We start from the raw sequence: 24,849 nt of genomic DNA on the forward strand, positions 1-24,849 counted from the left end.
ACTAACACAGATATAAACCCAAGCCTCAGCTGTAGCTGAATGACAAGCCCTATCACCTGTTCTTATTTCCTTGCTTCTGCATTCAGTGTAAATAAACAATGGGAAGTGAAAAAATGAACTCTGAAGGTAATCCTAACAAAGCTTACTGATGAAGACAGCTATATTTGCTCCATTATTTTAAAATCAAGATTGATTATCTCTAAGGGACAATATGCAAAGCATGAATTATGTTGATTTGGGCATGATATCTGTAGGAGGATGAGTCAAAGTTCAGCAATTACATTCTGCGAATTTAAAATACCACTTCAAAAATGCTTGTTTGGTCAGCAGCGCCATTACACGTTTCTTCCTGTGCTCAAAGTGAGCTTTTTGTGTTTTCCAAGAAGATACATTTTTCCCAGATTAAACTGCACTTAACTGAAACTGCAATTGTTTCATATGAATACATGTAAAATATATGTAAAGTGCAGTCCTGAGGTTTCAATACAGATCAGTTTGCCAAAAAAACACCCCAAATACAGCAACATTCTAGTTCTGTGTTTTTCATTTGCCTCTGTCACAAACATATGCATGGAGCTTAAGTGTGGAAGGATGCAAATAAGGAGGAGGGGGCCCCAGCTATGCAACTACCACCAGCAGCACTCACTGATCCAAACCGAAGAGGGTCCTCATTAGGAGTGTGCATGAACTATTTGCTACCAAACCAGTTTGCCTTGAACCAGGCCTGTGCAGAGGCTTGATTGCAAACTGAAACGGGGGTGGTTTGGTCTGCAATCAAACCAGACTAAGCCCAGTTTGGGTGGACTGGTTCAGCAGCTGAAGGCCGGTTAGGGTGGTGAGAGAGGTAGAAAAGCCCTACCCAACCAGCGTGGCTGCCAATGTCACCTCTCACCCCCTCCAATGGCGTGGCCCCAAGCGCATGCGAGGCTTTGTTCTTGAAGCCGCCCATGCAGCAGTGGTGCAGTTCCAACCTTTGCACACCCACAGAGGCTAGAACCACACCGCTGCTGGGTGGGTGGATTCAGAAACAAAGCTTTGCGTATGCTTGAGGCCATGCGAGGGAAGTCGCGCAGTGACACCAGCAGCCTGCTGGCCAGGCAAGGACCTTTCTGCCTCCCTCACCACCCCTGCCGTGCCATGTCCTGGACCGCCCCCAGTTTGAATTTGAACCAGTTCAAATTCATGCCAGTTTGCACATCCCTACTAGCTACGCCCCTGCGCTGTGTGAAAAAGTACTTCCTTTTGTCAGTCCTAAATTTCTTGACGATCAATTGCATGGCATGGCCACTGGTTCTCATGCCATCCAGGCAGGCACTTGGCTGTTGGCTATCACCACATCTTGTGGCAGAGAATTCTCTCAGTTGATTAAATGTTGTGTGAAAAAGTACTTCCTTTTGTCAGTCCTAAACTTCTTGGAAATCAGTTTCACGGGAGCCCTTGTTCTAATGTTATGTGAGGGAGAAAAATTCCTCACTATCTTAGCATTAATTTCAGCCTTTTTGTGTAATATGATAGATTCATTGTTCCTCTTCCATGGGTTTCATAGCTTCAAAGATTTTCTGTCAGTGCTTGTGAAACAAAGTATACAGTGATGTAGATGCTTTCTTCCAGGATTGATTGATGCATCACTGAAATGCCCTTGGTACAACTTGTACTGCCACTGAGTTGGCTATCCACGACAGCCCAAGGTATCTTTTCTAGCTTTTTCTAGTTCAGTATATATGCAAAGTGAGAAATCTTTTTTTCCTAAAGCTCTTTGTGCTTACATTGACCCTAATGTTCCATTTTATTTCCCATTAACCGAACCTGGAGAGTTCCTTTGGCAGCCCTTCACACTCTGCAATTGCACTATTCTGAATAAATTAGTGCCATCTGAAAAGTGGGATACTCTTTGTTCACTCTTGACTCCAAAGATCTGTGAACAAGTTAAGGCAGACCTACACATTATGTTAAGCCTGTTGTTAGGATACAGTCTTAAAATCAGAAGTATCTCTTTTTTCACAGTAAACAGCAGTGGGCGACCATATGCAGGGTTGGGAGCATTGTGCACAAGGAAAGGGGTCAACACTTTCCATCTGTGCAATTTCCCCACCAAAAATCACCCTTCCCAAAAGCAGGAGTTTGTTTGTTTGTTTGATCTATATACCACCCTTCCTATCGTGGCTCAAGGCATTTTACATTAAAATCAAAAACACAGAATAAAACAATTTTTTAAAACAACAACAACAACAATTTAAGACAGATTAAAATTAAAATTAAAACTAACTGTCTTCGGACGCTACCAGTTCATCTGGTGATGACTTGGTATCAGGCCTTCCTAGTTGTCATCCCTAGGTTGTGGAGTGTGCTTCCCGTGGAGATGAGGGGGTTATCTTCCTTGGAGGCCTTCAGCAGAGCCTCAAAGACCCATCTTTTAGCCCGGTTTTTAATAATATTTATTTGTTTGTTTATTATTTATTTAGCATATTTGTATACCTCCCACAGTCTGCACTGCAAAGTCTAAAAGGATTCATTATGAGGTCTAAAAACACCCCTGCTCCAGGAGCAGCTCATCCTAATCATCCAGGGGGCGCCAAAGGTAGGGATGTGCAAACCGGTTCGATGTTGAGCCAGCTTGACAACAAACTGGTTCGGTTTGGTCCAGCCCTGGACCGACACCCCCCCCCCAGCCGCAGCCATTCAGGGGGCTCGTGAGCATTTTTAAAAAATACTTACCCCCTCCAGGGGGCTTCTTCAAGGCTGCAGGGGATATCCACAGAGGTTCCCCCTCCCCCTGCCAGCCTTCCTAATGCTGAAAAATTGCCTGATTTGGGCATTCTTTGGCCCTTTCTGGCCACTTAGGGGTGCCCTGGCACCCCCCCCCCAAAGGGGGAGAAAGAGGCTACCTCAAATCCCCATTATTCCCTATGGGAGAAATAACAATATTGGAAAAACCTTCAGAAATTCATCAATAATCACAGAAGTGTCCGATTGCTTTGGGGTTCAGTGGGTTGTTGGCACCCCTGGGTGCCTACCACCCACCCCAGTTTTCTGCCCCTAGGTGCTCTACATAGGAAGTAATGGATCAGTTTGAGTCCCCATTATACCCTGTGTAGAACCTTTTAGAACTGGTTCAAATTGGGTTTGAATTAGAATCGAACCAGGGGGGTTGAGCAAAACTAAAACCAAACCTACCCACCCTGGTTCAAAGCTGGTTCGAATCTGAACCAAACAGGCCAAGCCAGTTTTGTGCACATCTCTAGTAGCTAGGGGAAAGTGGGCCCGTGTTCACCCCTCTCTCTGTTGGCCCCTTGGGATGAGGGAGATAATGAAGAAGATAGGGAAGGGTGGAGCTGAGGGGCCCTAAGGATCTCGAGGGCCCTGGTTCTTTGAACCCATCCACTCAATTATAACTACACCCCTGACACAGTGCATAATTAATCTATGGAATTCTCTGCCATGGGATGTGGTGATAGCCACCAGCTTGGATGGCTTTAAAAGGGGTTTAGATAAATTCATGGAGGGCAGGTCTATCAATGGCTAGTAGTCTGAGGGCTATAGGCCACCTCCAGCATCAGAGGCAAGATGCCTCTAAATACCCATTGCAGGGGAGAGGGTATGCCTTCACCTCTTGCCTGTGGGCTTCCCAGAGGCATCTGATGGGTCTCTGTGGGAAACAGGATGCTGGAGTAGATGGGCCTTGTGCCTGATCCAGCAGGGCTGTTCTTATGTTCTTATGATAATTTGAGAGCAGGAGTAGACAACCTTGTCTCTCCAGCTGTTACCATGACTCTGATTATCCCCATCCACTATTGTGACTGGAAATGATGGGAGTTTTCGTTCAACAGCAGCTGGAGAGCTAAAGTTGCCTACCCCTGTTCTATAATATTGTATGAAAAAGAAACAGCATTTTTCTCCGGTTTTAGTGAAATTGACTTTGTTTACATTTTGTTTCAAGTAGAGCTCCTTCAACAGAATCAAGGCTGACTCATATTCAGTGTGTTATATATAGGACCTCAGTCAAGCTGAGCTGCACATATGTTATAACTAGAATGACAGAGCGCTCTGTTGTTTAATGTGTCTGTTTTGTTTCCTTCAATGTACTCTTAACATTCCTTAAGGCTTGGGCACTGTGACTCTTTCTGACTCAGATGACAAGTTAGCCAGGGACCATAAGAACTGACAGGAGGGGCTGAGGGAGCATTTAGCTGTAGGTTCCATTCAGCTTACTATTATTTTCTCAGTGGATGGTACATTCAGCAGTTAAACGGTTCAGACAATCCATAAAGATCAAGCTTGCTGAAAGCATGGTGGTTGTGAAGTTTATTGTGCACTAGATCTTACAGGGAACTCAAGGGAGGGACTTGGTGCCTGCCTGGCTGCCAGAGAAGAGCCAGAATGCAAGCATGTCTCTTGAGCTGTAGCTCAGACAAAAAGGATCTGGAAGATGTGGTCACCATGCGCTCTCCCACCTGTCTGATTCACCAACCAGACAGGTGGGAATCAGACAGGTGGGAGAAGAAGAGAGCCTGCTGAATGGGGAAGACTATAAATTGCAGGTATAAAAGGATAGGGAAATAGCCAGAGGGTAGGAGGCAGCAGTTAGCCACTGAGGTCAGCCCTGAAGAGTGCAAGATTGGAGTTGCCTTCTTGTTCTGATGAATGAACTGAGTCACTGCTGTAAACCTTCTCCTTGCTAATGTCTTCAGAGGCCATCCAGTGATAGGGGGGGAAACAAATTCATTCTGTATTTGGGTATAAGAAGTCAGCATTCGGTCTTAAAGTAGTCTTGCAGATTTTCCATTGTAAAACTTGAAATGGGATTGCAGATTTCCCAAGGCAAATTTAGGCCTAAATGTCACCACCTATGGCTATGGAAAGAGAGTTTATTTATTTATTTATTTATTTATTTATTTATTTATTTATTTATTTATTTATTTATTGCATTTTATATCCCACTCTTCCTCCAAGGAGCCCAGAGCAGTGTACAACATACTTTAGTTTCTCCCCACAACAACCCTGTGAAGTAGGTTAGGCTGAGAGAGAAGTGACTGGCCTAGAGTCACCCAGCAAGTATCATGGCCGAATGGGGATTTTAACTGATATGATTGCTGAATTTCTCAGATGTTTTTGCTGATACTCTGGCACTGCCATACATTTCAAACATAAAATTTGAATGAAGGCAAAAGCAATACCTGTACAAAAGAAAATGAGGAAAGTACCCATTAGTATTGTGTCAACCACTGAGAGGAGCTGTTAAGACTACAGCATGCTGACATCATAGATGTTGATTCTGTTGAAATCAACATAGATGTTGATTCTGTTGATTCATCAGGATGGGTCTCTCCCATTGTTCTTATGTGGAAATGAAATGGTACACTTTGAATGTCTGTAGATTTAAGAGATGTGAAATACATGGTAGTGGATTGTCATCCATTACTCAACATCAAGGAAATGCTGCTTACTCGGAAAGAGGCCTCAGTGTTCACAACCTTGGTCTTGTCTTCTGCCTATAATCAAATTCCTCTGCTCAAAAGTTCTCACAAATACACAGCCTTCCTTACCCCAGAAGGTTTTTTCAATACAAAAGACTGCACTTTGGATTAGCCTCTGGTTCTTCAGTATTTCAAAGAAGGATGCATGCAATTTTTGGGACTATGGATGGCATCACTTACTTTCAGGATGACATTTTAGTGTATGGAAAAATCATTGAGGAACATGATGCTAAACTGACAAAAATCTTAAGAAAACTCTGACAACACAGACTTTCTATCTCTGCACAGAAATGTCAATTGCACACAGACCCAACAAAGACATGAGACACAAGAATGGAATTAAATGGGCCATAACTTTATTGATCAAATCAGAAGCAAAACTGGAGAACTGGCTCCCCACCCCACCCCACACAATGTGGAAACTAGATATTCACTGATCTCAGTGAATCCACCTAAAGAGAATGGGTGATACAGCTTGGTTCTGGCCAGCATCAGCCCTGTGGTTAATGCTGTCAACTTAGCTGACCTATGTCAAAGCCCCCTGACTCAAGATCACCCCCTTTCAAGCCGTGAGGTCCTTTAAAGTGGCCGATGCCTTGCCAAGGAGGAGTGAATCCAGGGCCAGCACTCCTTGAGCCGTGAGGCTTCTAGGGGCTGCCAAGGACTCCTCCTGATGCCAACGTGCATTGCTTTAAGGTGCTCACCAGAAACGACACTGCCCATTTCTTACTGCACTGTGCCTGCCATTGTAACCATGAAGGAACTAACTAACTTAGGGCAGCAGTGAGAGGTAGGTGAAAAGAACTCCCTGGCAAGAGCCAATCAACAGGGGGGCAAAATAGTCCTACCCGTCCCCCATTAAGGGTGACCAGTAAAATCCACACTGCACCAAGGGACCGGAGGGAGGGGGATGCTTGTCTTAATGGACTGGGGAAGGGAAAGCAGGCATGCGTAGCTGTAGCTGGCCAAAGTCCCGCCCCCCGCACCTACCTCAGCCAATTGGCTGCAAGAAAAGGCCTCATGCCTTGTTTGAATGAGCAGGGGCAAAGAAGCCATGCTCCAAATGTGTAGGGAGCAGGCAGCTGCATTTTGCACAAACTCGGTGATATACTTGGGACACGCAATATTTCAGAATGGCATACATTCCAAAACAGATGTGGTGAAAGCTATTCAGGAAGTACCAGAGCCACACAACAAGGATGCACTTCGATCCTTTTTAGGTCTCTGTGAGTATTACTCTAAATTTGCTAGACAATTTGCCTCGAAAGTTGCTCCACTGCATCTTTTTAAAAAGAACGTAGCATTTAACTGGGATGTATCCTACCCGGCTAGTTTTCAGACTATCAAATCGGCAATTGCTGAAAGCCCTGCTCTAACTTATTTTGATGCCAACTATTGTAACCACTGATGGTTCTGATTATGATTTGGGTGCTGTCTTTACTCAGCAAAAAGAGGACAGGAAGTTACAGTAGCCTTTGCTTCCAAAGTGCTTACTGCTTCAGAGAAGATGTAAAAGAAATGCTAGCTCATTTCTGGGCAGTTAGGTACTTCATGACGTACTTGCGGGTCAGAAAATTCATTTTACGGTCAGACCATAAATCCCTATCTGCTTTATTTACTACTTGGCGGGGGGGGGGCGTCAAGTCAAGTAACCCCAAGAATAGTCAAATTGATCACCAGATTTGTGCATTTTTATTTCCAGGTGGAATATCTTTCAGGCCTTTGGAATACAACTGCAGATTGTTTATCTCAACTTCAACTTCCAGGTGAAGAGGAGATCCCAGAAAACAAGGATGAAGGAGTAGTAATTGTGCAAATAGCTTCATCTACTCATGGAGTGATCATGTTTTCTTAATGGAAAGTGGCCCTCAATGCTTATCAAGTGCTTAGTTACTGAACGTAAACTTTACATAGCTAATGGGTGGCCATGCAAAAACAAGGTAACTGAACATCTTCAACCATATATGCACATAGCGAGTGAGCTGTCCCTTCTCAATGAGCTGGTGCTGAGGACTGATTGTTTGGTGGTGCCATCCTTACAAGCAAAAGTGATCAAAATTGCACACAAAGGTCACCTGGGCATGAACTTGACTAAAAGGTGAATCAGAGAACGTTTTTGGTGACCAGGTATGGATAAACACCTTGAAAATCCAGCACTGTATGGCTTGTGCTACATTTGACAAATTGCAGAAGACCTTTACCACCTGCTTGATTCCAGCAGAGTATTCCAATGGTCCCTGGGGAAAACTTGCTTGGGATATAACGGTGCTATTTGGTAGCCAATTCACAAAATAGAGGTTTGTTATAGTGATGGTGGATTACTATTCCAGTGGACAGAATTTTCATTTGCTGAGCAACATTACCACAAACAAGTTGATACAATTCATGGCTGCAGTTTATGCAAGGGAAGGTCTTCCTAAAGACTAGTGACTCACAATGGGGCATAGCTCACCTCATTTGAAATGGAACAATACTTCCATAACCATGGGATAAAACACAGGACTGTTTCCTTGTACCATCCTCAAGGAAAGGAGGATGCACAGGTATCCCACAGTGTATGGTGTGCTGAGGACTTTGCACTGGGGGAATCACCCAGGGGACATGCACTCTAGGCACTCATCCCTGTGTTAGCACAAGCGACAAGTAGCCTGCGCTGACACACAATCCCAGGAACTGGGTTAAGGGTGTGTTTGCACTCTTGACCTCAGCTAAGAGCTGGGCTTCAGGGTTGGGTTTGGCACTGCAGCACTTCCAGGATCTGCACAGGTCCCGGCACTTCTCTTGGGCAGCCAAGCCCAAGTTCATTCTTTCCATCTTTTTGGAAAGAATGAACAGATTAGCGAAGGAAGGCTTACAACTGGCTACTATGCAACCACCACCCTGGAAAGAGGCAATCCGTGAAACTCTATTTGCTTATCGAACTACTCATTCTACTACGGGAAAACCACCTTTTAAACTACTGAGAGGACACAAAACTACCAACAAACGTACTCAATGGCAACAACTGATAGGGATTTCCGTGCCATCTCACCCTGAGGAAGCAGAGATTCATGATTGGGCAAATGAGAAACAACAATAAAAAATACTCTATATAGATCAGAAATGGGATGCCAAACAGCAAGCATTTCAGGTAGGGGACTTTGTTCGAGTACGGTTGCCTTATAAAGTGAGAAAGGGATGTTCCCGATATTCTAGACCAAAACAGATAATCAAAATCCAAGGAGATTCTGTCCTATTGGATGATGGAAAGAAATAGAACAGTTCAAGACTTTCTGGCATGCATACTATGAGACAAGAGGGACGGGAGTCTGGTTCGAGAGAGGCTGAAGAGGAATTTCATCTTGCCTCAAGTTTTGACCTCACAGATGAGACTGATGAAAGTGGTGGACAATCCTTGGTACCAGAAGAACAAACAGCACCTGTGTCAGAGAACCCAAGAATTAGGAGAATTGTGCATTATAGGAGACCACTTAACATACTTCAGGACTTTGTCGCTAAATTGTAAATGAATTCAATTTTTCATTGTTATAAAGGGGAGGGACGTGCTTCATTCTATCCAGTAATCTTTCGTATGTAGTTGTTTGGATGTTTGTTCCAGTGGGGATCCAGTAGAGAGTGTGGAGGAGGAGTCAGAAAGGAAAAGGAGGGGTCGAAGGAGAAGGAAGAAATGGAGTTGTTGTTGAATAAAACTTAAGTTAAACCTGCATAAGTGTTATTTGTGTGTATGAAGGAAGCAGCTATAAAGCAGGAATGTAATTGCATCCGAAGGAACACTTGCCTCCATCTGAACAAACTTCCTTCAGGAGTCAGACTGACATGTTTATGAAAAAGGAAAGAGAAAACCCATGGCATTCACTCAACGACTTCTACTTCTGATCCCAAAATACAATATCTAAAATAGTTTTTTTAAAAAACACTAAGGAAAAGTAAAAACAAGCCTGCTTTTATTCCCCTCAAGCTGTCATCACTCCCAAAAATACCCTTTGGAACTCCTGCACAGATGGCAATAACATATTTCTAGACATTTGTAGACAGTGGAGTCTACCTGCTGGAGTGAATGAAGGTTTCATGCTGGCATAGCTTCTGCAGCAAAAAAAATAATACCAGAGTGAACTGCAAATGAAGTACATCCAAAGAATTGTCTCTAGAGTTCTATTCACATCTTCTATTCAACACATGTGTGGGCGTTATGCTACTATTTATTTATTTATTTATTTATTTATTTATTTATTTATTTATTTAAACATATAATATTATAATATGCACATAATACATGTGTAGATATAATATGTACATAACATTGTGCAGTATGTCAGACAGCTGGCATACATCATGCCCAAACAGGGCTTAGGAAATCCAGACATCGACCAATTATTGCCACTTTGAGGGAATGTACACCCAGGACTTCTGCCCCTCAGGCAGACATTCATACATGCCCCACAGTGCAATACACTGGGAACCACCCCTTCCCCTGCTGGCATTCTACCTTCATAATTTGTTTGATTGGTTATCAAGAATATATGGGGCTTCTTTACTTGAAGCTAAGTCTTGGGTGCAGTTGTCAGATAATTAAAGGTTTTAAGCTCTGTCTTACAAGAAAAGTATAAAAGCGGGGTGGGTCTCACCTTCTCCTTTTCCTGTGTTTCTCCTTGTGATAAAGGGGAACCACTTGTGTGCATCCCCACATAATTCCCCACCGATCTCCCGCTAAACTCCTGCAAAACACCTACAAAATCTGTTTGCAAACTCCTGTTAATGTGATCGCTTTGGCAGCACATTAAACTAAAACTTCTATTAGTGATTGACTAGTTGGCCAACCTGCTGATCTAGTATATCCTGTCTAGAAATTGCATCTGTGTTATTAGCTGTGATGTATGTGTGCTGTTTTCTGTAATTTCACTATCACTCTCATGACTGACAGTTTGATTTATTAATTTTGCTTCTGTTATTGTACCAATGCAATTTGATCAAATACATTTTTTTTAAAAAAAAGAACAATCCCACTGGGGTTTTGTACAAAAGCAGTGGTGCAGCAGAGCAAGGTCTAGAGGCTGGGCATTTAAAATAAGAGGTTTAGGGGTGTGCATGGATTGATTTCAGTGGTTTGGTTTTAATTCGGAACTTATTTATTTATTTATTTATTTATTTATTTATTTATTTATTTATTTATTTATTTATTTATTATTGCATGGCATGGTGCAGTTCCAAAGCCCACCGGGCTTTCTCAGATATGCAGAGGCCATTTGCATGACCTCTTCACATGTGAGGAGGCCAGATCAGTTTCAAAACCATGCCATGCAGGTGGGCTGCTGGGGGGAGGCGGAGCACCAGATGGATAAGGACCTTCCATCTCTTTCTAAAGGTGCCCTCTCGCCACCCCCCTGGCCTCCCTTTAGAAGCATTATTAAAGCCAGATTTCCCCTTTGCTTGTCAGGGTTTCCCCTCACCAGATTACCCATTACAAGCATAGCCCTTCAAACTGTTAAAGCGGTTCATGACCTCTGCCATGGACTAGGCTCGCTTTGGTTCAGTTGCGGACTGGCTTGCCTCTCCTGGAGGCTGTTCTGGTTTGTGATCACTGAAATGGCCCAGTTTGTGGTGGACCGGTTCGCAATCAAATGGTTCATGCACAACCCTAGGGAAGTTTCCTCTTTGGTTCTCCTTGCTTCTAGTGGGAAGGGATCATGTGCTCATGTAAACACAAGCTATAAACCTTTCTTTGTTCATTTCCCAAAGTGCAATTTGTTGCTCTGCCAGCTGATGTAAATGGAAGCTTTAAGCCAACTAAAAGGTTACAATTTGTTTGAAATAAGCATTTAACTTAGATTTAATGAGCTCGTTACTGTATATTAATTAAATTTAAATTGTTCGTTAAAAGCCACTTTTTGGAAGCTTTTTCATCATTCGGTTAACTTACTTTAAATGACAAAAGCAATAAGAACTTAATTATATTCCTATTAATATATTTTAATTTCTGAAGCATCTGAGATTTTTAATGGGCAATTCACAAAGAATAATGAAAGGAGAGAGATTTTATCATCTTGAAATAATTGCTGCATTAACTGCTTTTCTATGGCAAGGAGATAGAGCCTATCACTAGGCTAATGGGATTTTTTTTGATACAGAGAGGAGTAAAGTTTCAATATCCTGTGTATATCATGCTGTCTTTGAAAGGGAAAAGTAGTTTTTTGGCATGTGCCGTCAGAAGCAGAAACCATTGTTCTTAGTTTTCATTCAGAAATGCAGAGTCTTCAAACTGACTAGGTCAGCATTCATATCCTATTGGCATACGCAGCTCCATTTGTTAGCCATTTAGTGACTGGTATCTTCTTCCAACTTGATACTCTGAATTGACTTTGATATATATTCATTCCTGCATTTTCTTGCTTGCCTTCTATTCTGTGCCTGGGGCAGTCTGCTGATCTCATTTACTTCTTGGTTAAGTTTCTCTTCAACATTTTAAAAAAAATACTCATAGTATTCCAACCCTTTTCTACAGTTTTTCTCAAAACATATGATGTTTCTTTGTTTGTTTTTATCTACCTACCTACCGACCGACCAACTGACCTACCTACCTACCTATTTAATGTTTAGTACCTATCATTGATCATGTGTGTATCCCCTCTTCCAAGAAGTTGAGGGTGTTAAGTACAGGGATATCATACTATATCCTCACAACAACCCTGTGAGGTAGGTTAAGCTGAAAAATAGGCTCTCAAAACTTCAGCCACAAACCAGCTGAATATTTAGATCATGTGTTTTTACCTAAGTTTAGGAGAGTATTGGCCCTTCCTTGTTTGAATGCCCTTCCCTCTGAACTCCTAGACGGGAAATATAAACGGGTTCCATATGCATTGTGTCGTTGCCCTTGTGGCTCAGAGGATATAGAATCAGTTGTTCATGTTATTCTGTATTGTCATTTTTATAGGGATGCTCGTATTAAGTTCATTGCTCCTCTCTTAAAGAATCATCCTGGCCATACGGATCAATTTTACTTGGATTTTTTTGCTGTCAATTTTTAAATCTGTTACTCCTATAAATGTGGCCAAGTTTTGTTTTGTTGCATCCAAACTTCGTAGAGCTTGTATTAGTAATTTGAATATTTTGTAAATCATAAATGTATTATTTCCCATGGAGGTCAGACGCAGGGGGTGGGGCTATCGGGGCGCCCGCCGCAGCCGCACATGGGCCGCTGATGGGCTAGCTACAACCCTGCTCTGATGTAATGCAGAGTAGGGGTGTGCACAGAACTGGCTGGTCCGGTTCAGTTTGGACTGGGCCAGTTTGGCCTGACACCCCCTCGAACTCCCCCCGGTTTGGTCTAGTCCGGGGGGGGGTGTCCACAAGCTTTTTTTAAAACTTACCCACTCTGGGTGAGGTTCTCCCAGGTGGCAGAGGAGTCTGCAGAGGTTCCCCCTCCCCCCACCAGCCTCCCATTTGTCCAAAACCGGTCCATTTGGCCATTCTTCAGCCCATTTGGGCCTCCACTCCCCAGTGTGACAGCCATTTTGGAGGCCACCATGCTTGTGCAATGGACCTCTGCGTGGCCTGGGTCATGTCAGATCATAACCGGAGGTGGTAAGTTTTTAAATTATTATTATTATTTTTTTAAAAACCCAAAATAAATAAACTCACAACCCTCTTCCTCGAATGGGTGGGGGTTGGTTGGTCCTGGGTTGGACCAAACAGGAGATGCTTTGGTTCAACTCCAAACCATTGAACCAAACCAGTTTGACATCAAATATGTTCGACATCGAACCTGTTTGCACATCCCTAATGCAGAGATGAAGCCTATTCTCATGAGCAGCCTAACCCAGTCTAGGGCAACCCAGCCTAGGCTAGGCTGCTCATTTGCATTGCTGGGATCCTGGGATTTCCAGTCTACCTAACCCTTTTTTTAAACACTGGTCTTTAGCCAGGCTTAAGGGTATGAGTGTGCCCTTAAATTAAAGTTAATATCTTTTCAAATTGCAGGAACAAGCTCAGCAGGTGAGGCGAGTGGGACACTTTTCTTGAGGGTACAAGTGATTTAAAGAGTTGCATGAAGTCACGCATCCGACACTGCTGATACCTCCATTCTCTTATACATCTCCCATGCCCTTTTGAAGCTCCACGATCATGACCAGCCTTGGATGGGGACTCTGAGTCTGACCCAGAAGAGGCAGGAGCAGCATTGATCCACTCCTGAGCCCTGACACACGCCAGAGCCTAAGAGAGCTGGAGCTCCTGCACAGTACTCTTGGAGCCTGAGCTCCTCAAGGAGGCCGAACCATCCATGCCATTACACTCCATAATATCTGCACATCAGCACCAGGAAAAGAGGAGGAGGAGGAGGAGGAGGAGGAGGAGGAGGAGGAGGAGGAGGAGGAGGAGGAGGAGGAGGAGAAAGCTTCAGGCCAGATGGCTGTCTCTTTAAGGCTTCCACTCTCCAGCAGAGAGAACGAGCCCAGGAGGGATAGCCGTAGCCCAGAGATATTTCAGAGCTCAGTTCACCTCTGTCTGCTGTTGGATCAACTTGGACAAGTTGATCCAACAGAGCTGTTTGTGGTGCTGCAACCTGTCTTGCCAACTTCCAGACCACATGAGCATGGTTTGGGACAGGACAAAAGGCCTCTGCTATGGCTCGGTGACTGCAAATGGGCCACTCTGCTCATTCCTGCTGTAGGCTTGCCAGAATGACTGACTGCAGTATGAAGTGTGAAAGTGTCTTTATTCCTTAATGAAGGCAAGGGAGGGCAGGGAGGAATATAGACTGGGAATTGTTTTGGGGAAGGAGGGGAAATAGGAAATGTGCAGCAGACATTCGAAGGTGGAGGGTCACAGTGGAGTCATAGAAGCCTTTCTAAAACATCAGTGTAAGACTGTAGGCAGGGCTGGATTACGACATGCTGAGGCCCTAAGCCATGTCAAACTTCAAAGGCCTCGTTGCATTAGCAAAATGGTTTGGAAGTCCCACGCCAGTGCATCACTCACACAGACCCCTCACTGCAGTGCTCACAGTTACAGCAGCTTTCATCTGAAGAGGCAAATGCAGCCTGTAACTGTGATGATGGTCTAAGCCAGGCCCTAGTCTAACAAGGTTTTTGATCAAACGTAGTTATTTCTGTACAGATCTATAAACTCAGTATGATAAACGATAGTGCTGCCACATAAGTATATTTTTGTCTGAAGAGGACACAAGAGGGAGATATGCTGCTGCCCTGATGGGCACTTTTAAAATGGTGTGCCAGTGGGGGACACGTGGCGGGAGGGGTAAGAGCACCCTCCCCCGCCCTTAAAGGTATGCCCCCCAGCCTTTGAACCAGCTGAACAGCCGATCATTCGAACCAATTTGGAAGCCCTTAAAAGGGCCTCCAAACAGGTTTGTGCACATCCCAAATATCCGGAAGCTCCACCAGAGCTCCATGCTGCCTGGCACAGCATTGCTTGGCTAGGAGTACAGTCTGCACTCCCTGCAACATTCGAAGGATCGTCTGAGGGGGAAGGCAAGTTTTCCCTCCCTCCCTCCCAAAGAGTTGTGTGAATAGCTCCAATGTCTTTTTAGAGATTTTTCACTTTATTTTTCCGCCAGTGATATACAATTTGATACATAGTCCTTTTTTATTATTATTTAGAGGCCCATAACTGTAGCTTACTTAACTTGTGCTTAATTGGGCACTGATGCAACACAGCTTCCATTTTGCAAAGCTCATCTCCATGCCTGATACAATATCAAATTTGTTTCCCCCTTGTACACATTATTGTGCCTTGAAAACAAAATGCCCACCGCGCATGCTCAAATGGCCTCTGCAAGGCCTGACATGGCCTAGGGTTTCAAAGAGGCCATTTGAGCATGCGCAGTGGTCATTTTGTTTCCAGCGGTCATTTTTAAAAAAGAAAATTAATTTTAAAAAATGGCGCCCCCCTTCAAGTGGTGCCCGGGCCACGTGCCCTGCCTGCCCTACCCTAGCTATGCCCCTGGAGTCAAATCAGGGGTGATTCTTCTCAATCCCAAATCGGGCTCTCTATTTTGAGGGCAATTTGATTCAGGGTTGTATCTGGAAATCACCCCCGATTTGACACAAATCTATTCAGTGGTGAATAAACTTGCACACAACTACTCTAAAGAACTACTTCATTCCAATAGGACTTCTGCTGAGTCATTTAATCAGGATGTCAGCCACAGAATCTTGTCGCTTTTACTGGTTTTACTACTTTGTTTTCATTTTAGGCTAATTTTCTCTTTAATTGCTTACATCAACAGCTATAGTGATTCTCATAGGTCAAAATAGGGACAAGTCAGGTACAAGATATTAGAATGTTGGAATATATGAGATATATCCCATATTGTTAGGGATATGGAATTTGTCCCATATTGTTAGGGTTTTAACTCAAGCCCATTCTGTTTCAAATCTATTTCTGGAAACACTGAGGCTATTCTGATGACCAGGTGGAATCCAGTTAGAAGAGCCTTGCCCAATTTCACCTGACGGAGTGAGCCACTGGGCTCGCAGGCGAGCCCGGTGGCTTCCAGGCAGTTAACCCGCCTAACTACCCCTCCCCTTAAACTACCCCTCCCCTTAAAGCGGGTGCTCCACAAACCCAGTTTTTAAAATCGTGAGTTGCCATGGTGAGGCTCCGTGCTGCAGCTACTCATGAGTAGACCCCTAGCCGGGAGGCTTAAAAGCAGCCTCCTGGCTCGGGGGCCTCTTCAGTCTGCCCTGCCCACTTCCGGGGGCTGTGTGGCCCCCGATCCTCCCAGCCCCCTCTGGCTCCATCACGGAGCCTGCAGTCATATGGGTGGCCAATCCAGCTGCCCAGGGCTGCCGACCTGCTCATTTGCAGGGAGAGTGGGCTTAGCCTGCTCTCCCCGCAAACCCTATGGAGGCGGGTCTCTGTGATCATGAGACCCGCCTCAATGTCTAACTGTGACACATTCAATGAGTTCTTTGCAAAAAAAAATCTCTTGCATTTGGCCTGATCTGGATTCCAGTATTTCTGCAGGGCTAGTTAGAGAGGTGTCCAGCAATCGCTATTGCAAGATTAGATTGGATCACTTTCAGTTTGTGATTCCTGAGGATGTCGACAAGCTGCTTTGAATGGTACTGCCTACCACCTGTTGTTTGGATCCTTGCTCAACATGGCTGATTTCATCTTGCAGGGAGGTTGTTGGAGCTGGCCTAGTTGATGTCATTAATACCCAGGGGCGGATTAATCTTTTTGCCACCCATAGGCAGCCAAATATTTGCCTCCCCAGGGACAGGAGTAAGAGGGCTGGACAGAAGGGAAGTTTAATTATGTTTTTTAACTTTAAAAATGATGCTGTGTAGTGGCAGAGGCTCCACTCGCCTCCTAAAACATTGCAGGAGGTGAGGTCAGGTATTGGAGGATGGCGGCGAAAGAGCTCCACACTCAAGCCAGGCTTACTTGCAAATGACACAGAGCAGGCAATTTCAGGCCTCTGCGCACGCTCACACATGTTGCACTCTCTGTGTCATTTGCAAGCAAGCTGGGCTTGAGTGAGAACCTATTTTGCTGCCGTCCTTCAGTGCCCTACCTCACCTCCTGAGATGGTTTAGGAGCCAGGCGGAGCCTCTGACGCTATGTAGCGGCATTTTACAAAAAAGAATTAAGTTTCTCTCCAAGATGACGCTCCCCTTGATTTGCAGCTACCTATATTGTCTATTATTTATTTAAAGGCAGCTACCTATATTGTCTATTATTTATTTAAAGACAGCTACCTATATTGTCTTTTATTTATTTATTTATTTATTTATTTATTTATTTATTTATTTATTTATTTATTTATTAGATTTATATACCGCCCTTCCAAAATGGCTTAGGGTGGTTCACAGCATGATAAAAACAATTAAAACAAATTAACCATTAAAAACTATTAAAACACAATAAAACCAATAAAACAGCTAAAAGCCCTGAAAATCAGGGCAACAATTTAAAACAATTTAAAACAGTTAATCATTTAAAACCCTGGAAGGCCAGGCCAAGTAGGTAGGTTTTAAGGGCTCTCCTGAAGGATGGTAATGATCTTAAATTATGAATTTCTGCTGGGAATGCATTCCACAGCCCAGGAGCAGCTACAGAGAAGGCCCGCCTCTGCATCGCCACCAGACGAACCTGTGGCAACTGGAGATGGACCTCCTCAGATGATCTTAAGGTGCAGTGGGGATCATGTAAAAGAAGGCGCTCTCTTCGATAACTCGGACCTAAGCCGTTCAGGGCTTTAAAGGTAATAAACAGCACTTTGTATTTTGCCCGGAAACATCGGCAGCCAGTGTAGCTGTTTCAAAACAGGCATCATATGGTCTCTCCGGGTTGCCCCAGAGACCAACCTGGCTGCCGCATTCTAAACGAACTGAAGTTTCCAGACTACGTAAAAAAAGGCAGCCCCATGTAGAGTGCATTGCAGTAGTCGAGCTGGGAGGTTACCAGCTGATGCAGCACTGTTTTGAGGTCATCCTCTCCGAGGAATGGGCGCAGCTGTCGAATCAGCTGAAGCTGATAGAAATTCCTGGCCATGGCCTCCACCTGAGATACCAGGTCTTGCTTGGATTCAGCTTCAATTTGTTCTCCCTCACCAGCCCATTACTGCCTGTAGGCAGGCATTTAGAGAATGAGTGCCATTTCCTGAAGATGAAAATGAGAAGTAGATTTGGGTGTCATCAGCATACTGATAACACCCAGCACCAAATCTCCTGATGACCTCGCCCAGCGGTTTCATGTAGATATTAAAAAGCATTGGTGGCAGAATGGAGCCCTGGGGGACTCCATATAGCAGCTCCTGTCTGAGGAGAAACTGTCACCAAGCTCCACCATCTGGAATCTACCTGAGAGATAAGAGCGGAACCACTGCAAAGCAGTGCCCCCTATTCCCAACTCCCCCAGGCGATCCAGAAGGATGCCATGTTCAATGGTATCGAACGCCGCCGAGAGATCCAGAAGAACCAGCAGAGTCACACCCCCTCTGTCGATTCCCCGGTAAAGGTCATCTATCAGGCCGACCAAGGCTGTCTCAACCTCATAGCCAGCCCTAAAGCCAGTTTGAAATGGATCTAGATAATCAGTTTCCTCCAAGCCTGCCTGGAGCTGGTCGGCCACCACCCTCTCAATCACTTTGCCCAACCAAGGGAGATTGTAGATTGGCCTGTAACTGTCCATCACTAAGGGATCCAGAGAAGGCTTCTTTAGGAGTGGTCTAATAAATGCCTCCTTCAAACAAGGAGGCACCCTACCCTCCCTCAGTGATGCGTTTATGATATTAACTAGGCCATCTCCAACAATCTCCCTGCTACACAGAAGCAGCCAAGTCAGGCAAGGATCCAGAGAGCAGGTGGTAGGCCTCACCACCCCAAACAGAGAGCAGGTGGTAGGCCTCACCGCCCCAAACAGCTTCTCCACATCCTCAGGAGTCACAGAATGAAACTGATCCAATCTAATACTGCAAGAGGGATTGCTGGACACCTCCTCCATAGATCATGCAAAAAACAGTGGAGTCCAAGTCGGCCTGAATACAGGAGATCTTGTTTGCAAAAAACCCATTAAAGGCATCACAGCAGAACGACCCCAGGGACTGATTTGAAGTAGAAGGAGCAGAAATCAAACTCCTCACAACTTGGGAGAGCTCTGCTGAGCGCGAACCTGCAGCCACAATGCGCGCAGACCAAAAACCCTTTTTTGCTGCATGCACCGTGACCGCATAACTCTTCAAATGGGTCACATGCTGTATCCTGTCAGATTTGAACCGAGTTCTCCTCCACTTGTGCTCTAGTCGCTTACCCAACTGCTTCAGCCCCTGCAACTCCTCAGTATACCAAGGGGCCATTTTTGCAGCAGGTCGGAAGGGACGCTTAGGAGCAATCATGTCTACTGTCCTGATGAATTCCCTGTTCCAGGTTCCCACCAGGGGATCGACAGAATCACCGGCTGCACCAACGTCAAAATCCTCCAAGGCCTTTTGAAATCCCACTGGGTCCAGCAGACCTTTCGGACGGACCATCCTAATAGGTCCACCACCCCTGCAGGGGTGGATTGCGGCTGTGAGACCAACGTTAACCAGGTAGTGGTCCCTCCATGACAATGGGGAAAGGAGAGGATCCCCCACCCACAGAACACCCTCCTGATCTGAACAAAAGACCAAATCAAGTGTGTGGCCGGCAACATGAGTTGGTTCAGAAACTAATTGGGATAGGCCCATAGTTGTCATGGCTGCTATGAACTCCTGAGCCGCACCAGACAAGCCAGACCCAAAGTGGATATTGAAGTCCCCAGCACTAACAGTCTAGGAGACTCCAACACCAACTCCGCGACCAGCTCCGTCAGCTCAGTTAGGGAGTCAGTTGGGCAGCGGGGTGGATGGTACACCAACAGAACACCAATCTATCCCTAGTTCCCAACCACAAAAATACGTACTTGATATAAGTCAGCTGTCTCACAGGGCCCTGGTAAGGGAAATGGTATTCTTATGGACCACAGCCACTTAAAGACCCATATTTTTAGCCTGGCTTTCTCACTCTAGCAGAAGATGATAGGGATCAGGATGGGTTATTATCCTGATTTTGTTGAACTACAATTCCCATCATTCCCAGCCACAATTTATGACCACTGGTAATAATGGGAATTGTAGTCCAAAAACAGCTGGAGAGCCTTAGGTTGGCCACCCCTGCACTATGGGTTGGAGACACTTCTATAACAAATGAATGGACTGCAGTCCTACTTTCCAGTATGCTTATGAGATCACCCGGCATTCTGTGTGTGTGTATCAGTGTGTCCATGTGTGTTCCCCTATCAACTTTGCAACGCCTGGACTAATATGAACCAAATTGGGTACAGTTGTAGGGACACCTCTGTGACTTAGTTTGTGATGATGTCATCCACCCCGATCCGATGCGTAAACTAATGAGTTGCAAGTGGGCTAACTTGTGAACCGCTTAACCAATTGGAACCAAATTTGCTACAGCTGCAGGGCCACATAGGGATGCCCAAATGGTATGGTGTGTGATGATTCCATCTATTCCAATTCAAGATGGTGGCCACATGAACATCTGAGGCACAAGTGGGCTAATTTGAGGACTGCCTTACCCATTTGAACCAAATTGGGTACAGTTGCAGTGAGTGACACACAGGGACACCTCAATGGCATAGTTTGTGATGATGTCAGTCATCTTGATACAAGATGGCAGAGACGTAAACTTTTGAGGCTCATGTGGGCTAACTTGCGAACCGCTTAACCGATTTGAATCAAATTTCCTATGGCTGTAGTGACAAATAGGGATGCCCAAATGGCATGGTTTCTGATTAGGGATGTGCATAGAACTGGTTCACCCAGTTCAGTTCGAATTCGAACTGGCTTCAAACCAGGGGGTGGGGGGTGGTTTGGTTTTGGTTAGGCTCGAACTACCCCCTGATTTGGTTCAAATTCAAACCTGGTTTGAACTGATTCAAACCTCAAAAAGTAGGTAGGGTCGTAGGCACCCTTGGGTGCCAACTAGTACCCAAACCTCAAAGCAATTGGACATTCCTACGATTTTATATGAATTTTTAAAATATTTTCCATTTTTGCCAATAACTCCCTATGTGGAGTAGTTAGGGGCAAAGAGCTGGGGTGGGTGGTAGGCACCCATGGGTGTCCCCCACCCCCAAATTCCCAAGGCAATTGGTTGCTCCTACTATTAATGGTGGATTTTTGGGAAAAAATCCCTTTGGATATAATGAGTATTTGGGGCAGCCCCAAACCCGCCTCTGTGGGGTGTCAGCACCCCCAAAGTGGGTCTGGGGCCATGGAAAAAATGGCCTCAGTCCCTCCCAGGCATCCCTGGATTGATAGGAGTGGTGGGTTTTTTTGGTTAGGATTTTCTAAGGCATTAAATAATATCTAATTGGAAAGAATGGAATGTGTGTCAGTGGGTGAAAGGTTAAGCCAGCTATCTCTATGAGAGATATTTATTTAATGCCTTAGAAAATTAAAAAACAAAAAACAAAAAAACCATCACTCCTATCAATCTGGGAATGCCTGGGAGGGACTGAGGCCATTCCCCCACCCCCGAGGCGGGGCTGCCCCAAATCCTCATTATATCCAATGAAAATCCCCCCCCCCCAAAATTCACCATTTATACTAGGGGCACCCATCAATTGCCACTCTAGCTTTTTTGCCCCTATCTGGGCATCCTAACATGTAACACCACCTAGGTCAGTCCACCTTACCTACCCAAGCAACTAAGATGACACAGACCACCAACTAGTGTTGACAATGACAATGATCTAAAAAAGGCTACTGCTGCCTGCCAGCAGCACAGCACACACAGAGAGAAGAAGCAGCAAACCTGCTCTGCTGCTCCTACAGGATGGATGATGTGATGCCCAAAGAAACCACTGCCCCAGTGCCTGCCCACTGAGGTCACCCCCGACAGAAGCTGACCTGCTCTGCTCTGCTGCAGTGCTCCCCTTCATCATGGATGCACAGTTGCACATGCTACATCTGAAAAAGGTCCAGGCAGGCCAGGGGACCAATCCAAACCAAACCAAGCACAGACTGCTAGCAACTACTACTACTACTAGTGCTACACCAACATCACACACCACAGCATGAGCATAACACACAGCCAGCAGCTGCTGCCCACACAAGCCAACAAGACCTAACTAGATGGCTCACGGCAGTAGTAGCCAACCCATGGGATGACAATGCAACTGCAAGGGGAGGGCAGAATTACAGGCAGGAGGAAATTCTAACACAGATAGAAATTTAAAATTAAGAACCACCATTGTGTCTACATAGTGCAGCTGAGAGCTGAGTGTGAGGATAGTTAGAGCAGAGCATTGAGCACTGGCACTGGCAACACTTACCTGCTAGTTCAGTAGTTCTCTAGTAGTTCTCTTGTCCACAGAGTCTTCTTCTCATCTCTATGTGTGTGCAGTGCATGCCTTTTGCCTTGCTTGGGGAAAGAAATGGCTCTGGTCCACCACATCTTTGCTCTAGGACACAAAGGTCCAAGGAAGGTGGTGGCAGCACCAGTGTGAGTGCATGTGTCTTTGTGTTTGTTTGGCCAGGTGTTGTGTGTGTGCGTGTGTGTGCTGCTAGCTAGGAGGGGGGAAGGGAGGGGAGGGGAAGGGAGGGGAGGGGGATGTTCCAGAGGGGATTGAAGGGGGAGGGGAGCTCCGGCTCAGAGCAGGTTGTATGCCACATATATGCACACAGATGATGTGTGTGCTTCGGTGGGAGACCAGTTCTCATCAGCTTGTCAGACCAGGGGGCAGGTGGGTGTGGAAAGGACATGGAAGGGTGAGGAAGAGGATGGAGGGAGGGGTGAGGGGGAGGGATGAGGGGGGAGGGGAGGGATGAGGGGGGAAGGGCGGGTTGGGGTGGGGGAGGGGGGAAAAGAACATGCAGACAGAGACAGATAGAAAGCACACTAAGCATCCACACACAGAGACAATGCTAACATCCGTGCACACAGACACAACAGAAACAGCCTACACACACACACACACCCTTTCTCTCCAGACAACAAGCACAGACACACAGACCCAATTCCCTCTCCTCCCCACAAAGAACCCAGACAATCAAATCAATCAATATGTTGTGTTGACAAGTTAATTTCTATTATTATGATTTGGGTTTTTTGCCATCAGTGAGTCAACATCAACAGTAACCATAATCAACAACATGAGAATTCATTAAGCAAGCATTAAAAAGATATTAAACACATTTTTAATGAAAACCAACCCCAAACATGATTTCTTTGATAACAATTTTTTAAAAATCAATCCTTTTTGCAGTCATCAATTAATTCATTTGTTTCCAAGTATGATTCTCAATATTTTTGGAGGGTTGATTAATATAACATTTTTTAAAAAAACTATTTACATATTTATTTACATATTTACAGAACGTGTACCCGCTGCTGCTGCTGATAGTCTAGTATTACTAGGGCTGTGCTACTTTTAGGTGTGTGTGCTGTGACCACGCTAGGTCCCCAAATGCTGACACGTGGAGAAAAGGGCTTGAGGTCAGCATTGGGTTTCTTTTTAGGTGGGCGTGGGCATTCTAAACGTTTGGCCAGTCGCAGCACTACTACTACTACTACCAGTGCATCTGTGTGGGCACTGCACGCTGCGACTTGGCTGGCACAGCTCAGCATCCGTCACGTCAGCTCAGCTAGAGGTGGAAGCGGGGAGGGTAGGGATGAGTGCAGAGGTTGAGCCAGGCAGGCGACCAACCATGGGACAACCACGGTAATCACTCACCCAGCTCAAACTCCAGCTTGGGGTAGCCCAGCAGGGGGAGGTTGACCTTGAGAAAGACCAACTGCTCCACCAGACCAGCATCCAAGTGGGAGCAAGAGGGTGTCACCACGTCCTCAGCATGTGAGAACACCCGCTCACTCTGGACACTGGTTGGGGGGCAGGAGAGGAGGCGCACAGCAACCACCGCCAGGTCCGGCCAGACTTGGTGGCGGGTTGCCCAGAACTGTGTGCAGTCCATCGAGCTGTCTTCCTCCACAGGCTCCTCCAAGTACTGGGCAATGCATTGCTCAGCACTGGAGGGCCTGGTAGGTTGAGCCTCCTGCACACCAGGCAAGGCGCCAAGGCACACCTGCTGAAACCACTGGGCGGATTTCATGGCAGGAGCAAGTGGCTGCTGCATTGGCGCTGCCTGGGATACCACACTGCTGGACTGGGAAGAGGAAGGGGAAGGGGAAGCTGATGCCAGCTGGCCGCCCACTATACTGCTGCTGGGTGCGGGTCGGGCGGGGGGTGCAGGTTGGGCAGGGGGTCAGTCGTGAAATGCACACTGGTGCCAGCCAGAGTTGCATGCAGCCCAGCTGGCACAAGCTCCCTGCACCAGCGGTACAGAGAGGGAACCACGTTCCGGCTGAACGTGGTCCTTGAGGGGATGATGTAGTCGGGCGCAAGGTACTTGAGTATCCAGTGGAAGCTGGAGTTCTCAACCACCTGAAACAGCTGGTCATCGGTGGAAATCATCTCCCCTATGAGGCGGGTGAGGTGATGATGATCCACACGAACAGTCCGCTTGCTGCCCAACACCTGTGTCCACCGCTTGACTGGCAGTGTAGCCAGCTTTTTGGCTGGCGCAGGCACACTGCCCTTGTCCGCCCTAGTGGCAGGTGCACAAGGCGCACTAGTGCTGCCAGCCTGGCCAAGGAGACCTGGGTGGTGACGCGCCATGTGCCTCCACATGGGTGTCGTGCCCAGGTGCTTTGGATACTTGCCACGACTGACCTGCACCCTGCAGTGGACTTGGTTCTCGACCACCAGAAAGCAAGGTGCAAAAATCAATGGAGAACCACAACAGAACAAACAAATAACTCTTTAATAATCTTAGGAATGAATCAAAAGCACACACAAATTATTAATATTTTTA

This window comes from Hemicordylus capensis, chromosome 1 (genome assembly GCF_027244095.1).
Source record: "Hemicordylus capensis ecotype Gifberg chromosome 1, rHemCap1.1.pri, whole genome shotgun sequence".
Taxonomy (NCBI): domain Eukaryota; kingdom Metazoa; phylum Chordata; class Lepidosauria; order Squamata; family Cordylidae; genus Hemicordylus; species Hemicordylus capensis.